The sequence below is a fragment of the Mytilus galloprovincialis genome, chromosome 3 (assembly GCF_965363235.1).
Source record: "Mytilus galloprovincialis chromosome 3, xbMytGall1.hap1.1, whole genome shotgun sequence".
NCBI classification, from domain to species: domain Eukaryota; kingdom Metazoa; phylum Mollusca; class Bivalvia; order Mytilida; family Mytilidae; genus Mytilus; species Mytilus galloprovincialis.
Genome location: NC_134840.1, coordinates 94,678,913 through 94,683,184, shown reverse-complemented (window position 1 = coordinate 94,683,184; position 4,272 = coordinate 94,678,913). Strand labels below are relative to the sequence as shown.

At 31.1% G+C, this 4,272-nt stretch overlaps 1 long non-coding RNA gene across 1 annotated transcript; it reads left to right on the top strand.

Annotated features, from left to right (window-relative positions):
* The first annotated feature begins 686 nt into the window (after positions 1 to 686).
* Positions 687 to 3,861, top strand: LOC143069437 (uncharacterized). Its single transcript, XR_012976396.1, has 2 exons — positions 687 to 939; positions 3,109 to 3,861. It is a non-coding gene; the product is annotated as an uncharacterized LOC143069437 (long non-coding RNA).
* The last annotated feature ends 411 nt before the right edge of the window (positions 3,862 to 4,272 follow it).

The window sequence follows — 4,272 nt, the reverse complement described above, 5'->3', positions numbered from 1 at the left end:
ATGCCGATCGTGTGTTTAAAAATACGTTATTTATACAGTAGAAATATGTTGTCAATCAAGACACAAAAGCATCTTGATAATTAATTTAGTTTTCCGAGAATGTTTTGTTTAAATCAGAAAGATTTTTACAAAGTACGATTTGTCCCTCCCCTAGACAAGCTACTTGTATCTACGTTGACCATTTTTTTCTGAAACAAACAGGCCCATCCCTCTGATTCATTCTGTCTCTATAATTATTTTTTAAAGGCGTAGGCAATAACTGTTTTCGAATATAAAATACATTACGAATATCAGTTGCAGTTGAAAATATGTGAGGAAGTTTAAGATTTTTAAATGTATCTTTTGAATATACCATTGCATGCAACAATCGAAAACCAATCTGTTTGAAAAAGAAAATGCATGTATCGTGACATGGTATTTTCTATAGATTCGCGTGTGTATATCAATATCTTCAATATCATCATAGGTATAGGACAACTAAAAAGTTAATGTAAGCTTTCCAACATTATGAAATTTAAATTAATTCATTAGTATTGAATAGTGAAGTCGAAGTAAAAAGGGTTATATATCACTTCAAGGAGTTTAAAGTATGGCGATATGTCAATGCAAAGTTTTATCTGAATAATAAAGTTATGTCTGAAATTACATTAACTTTTTATTGATGTTATTTTGACTAAATCATTCAAGGGATGAATTGTCAAAATGACAAACATAAATTTACACTATTCATGTAGAGTCAATTGAAAACATCTGTCTTTATTGCACACACAATTGCAGTGAATTTAAATATTTGTATAAGAGACGAGTATCATTTAAGGAAGAGAATTTCCATCTTGATTCTGTACACAAGTAAATATGGATTACAAAGTAAAAGAGAAAACAACAGTAAAGACAAAAACAATGGACACAGTGTTTGTTAATGACACGCCAGTAACGAAGGTAAATACTAAAACATTTCTACTCCATTGATCATGGTACTTACATTGATTTTCTTATTCCATTGGTCAAAGTTATTATATCGATATTCCTACCTCGATAATCAAGGTGATCATTTGAACATTTCTTTTTCGATAAAATTGTTAATCATTAAACCCCAATGACCGAGATGATAATGTGAACATTCGAACTACGATAACCAAGCTATTCATTTAAACATACCAAAAACACAATAACCAAACTGTTTCAACATTCCTACCATTCTAGTCGAGTCAATTTAACATAAACTTGATCCTAACCTTGAAGTAATTGCAACAGAAGATTTTTAGCATTACACCTCAAATCGACTCAGAAAAAAGTCCAATCAAATCAAACTTGAGGAAAACTAAAAAATCGTAATTTTAAATTGCCTATGGTGATTTGTATTGAGATGGGAGATAACTCTAAAGGTGTTTTCATGTATAATATCAAGCTACAAACTAGATTTCACAATTCATTAGTTGACCATTTATTTGATTTTTCAGCATGTCAAGGTAAATAATCTCAAATTGAATAAAACTTATTAAGCATATACTCTTCTTTTTGAGGTGTAAAGTTTCTCTCAACAAGGTAAATGCTGAACAAATATAATTTACAGGTATAAAGAATACCAAATGTTCACATTATTTTTTTAAAGTGGTCACAAATCCGTAAATTTGCAATTTCTTTAATAAAAAATGTGCAAGAAAAAAAAATACCAATTACACTTCGGTTTGGTACACTCTATGTGCATAAGATTATATAAAATAATCTAATAAGAACTTATAACCCCATCAAAGTATCAAATTTTACATGAATTTCAAGAAAATCAACCAAAACTAATTAAAAAGACTAATTTTTGCGGAGTTATCTCAATTTCAAATATTTATTTCCATAAGAAATTAAAACCGCAAAATTTGAGTGTTCCTCAAGTTAGATTTTAAGGGAGTTTTTTTCTGTATATATTTGGGGTTTAATGCTATAGATTAGAACTAAACCATTTTCTATTGCAATTAGTTTTAGGTTCAAATAAACTCATCATAGATACCAGGACTAAATTTTGTACATACGCCAGACGCGCGTTTCGTCTATAAAAGACTCACCAGTGACGCTCGAATCCAAAAAAGATAAAAAGGCCAAATAAAGTACGAAGTTGAAGAGCATTGAGGACCAAAATTCCTAAAAGTTTTGCCAAATCCAGCTAAGGTAATCTATTCCTGAAGCAGAAAAGCCTTAGTATTTCAAAAATTCAAAATTTTGTAAACAGTTAATCTTAGTTTGACTGGACTATTCATCAAGGTAATTATTTTAAATTTCCTACTACGATACCAAAGGTAATCATTTGAACATACCAAATCAATATGGTTTTTTAAATACCAACTTCGAATACTGAGATAATCTTTTGAACATTTCAACTCCGGTAGTGAAAGTAATCATTAAACATTCCAACTTAGATAATCAAAGTAATCATTGATCATTTCAACTCCGATATTTTACAGCCGAACACTTATAACAGATGTAATCATTTGAAAATCTTAACCCTGATAGGATAGTAGAGATATCTTTGTTTAATTTCATGTCATTTGAACTTTGTGGGATCTCATTGGCAATCATGCATAACGCATCCCCATACTTTATACCATAGTCTGCTTTATCGGAGTACAAACATAAGTTACCAACAAGGGTTTATATGTCAATGTCATATTGAGGTACATTTATCGACCAAAAATAAAGGCTACAGTACTATACCGCTGTTCGAAATTCATAAATCGATTGAGATTAAAACAAATCCAGGTTTTAAGCTAAAACTGAGGGAAAACATCAAGTATAAGAAGAGAACAACGACACATCAGAAACACTACAGTAAAATGCAGTACACACAGAAACGAACTATAATATAACAATGGCTCTTTCCCTGACTTGGTAAGTGACAAAAAAAATATGTTGTCGAGTAACGATTATTTCTACTTCGAGGCGTGTTTGTTACTATAATTTGTTTAGTTCTTAGCAAAATAAAATGTTCCTGACTTTGGACAAATGATCATTATTCATTCCAGACAAAATCAACAGCATTCCAATCGAAAGAACGTTAAAAATAATGTGTTTATTATAATATTTTAGTTTTCTAATGATGTCGACTTTTTTTCCTTTAAGATCAGTGAAACCAAGCACACGCAAAAAGTATTAAAGGAGTTCGAAACGATGGAGACTGAATTAAAACGACAGAAGACGGAAGTTGATACGATGAGAAAAGACATACAGACCGTTGTCAAACAAAACCAACCATCCCACGATGACATATTGAAAGAATTGGATGATTTGAGAATCGCACTTGAGCAAAAGGACAAGCTTCTTCGATCAGCGCATGACGAAAACTTTTTACTCGAATCGGACAGAGATAACTTGGATGAAAAAATTATCAAACTGAAAGCTGAGATCGAAGAGAAGGATGCAACAATTATGAAGCTTCGTCATAAAATAAAGAAATTTGACAAGTTCAGAGAAGAAATGCTCACCGATAATAAAAAGACCAGAGAAGAATTAACTGGGAAACTAGATAACGTAACAGGAGAGCTGGAGTTTATACGTGGTGAGTTCAAGTTCATGCATTCTGCAATGAATGAACTGTTAACCGGTGCTAGGAAAGAAAATAATAAGAAGAAACAAAGTGGCTGGAACAACTCTCCAAATACCCACAATACCCAGAATGCAAGGCAAAAGAAGAAACCATGATAGCAATACGTTCTTACTGTCTACATAATTTGTTTTGCTGTTAAGAGAACATGTATCAAACGATGCTACTTATGGCGAATATAACAATCACTTATAATTAAATATATTTCTATGATATTGTCAGTTATCATAACTCACAACTTGAATTAAATAATAAAAGTTTCTTTTTCTTCATCCATATCTTATAATTGATGAAATAGAAACACCAAAAATAATTTCATTTAAAAATAATTTCGACCAGCTTTAGATTCTGGTATATTTCTGAGATAATTATCTGTGTTTTAGCAGTCTCAGTAAATATTCAATTTTGAAAATCATACAGTTTACACTAGCAGTAACCGATCAATTATGTCTCAAAACATTATTCAAATGATTGAAATACAGTTATTGATAAACCGTTGTTCCTTCAAGATGTTCAATGTTTACATGTTTGAAGAGTCGGCGTCGTAGATGGTGCAAATATGGTAACGAAAATCCCTTGCATTTTAGTTAGGGTATCTAAAAGCAAGTCAGAGCCTCAGATTCCACGTGGATAAGCTGTTGAGCTTTTGCAGTTTTATAGAACAACGTATTATTTTTTTTGAT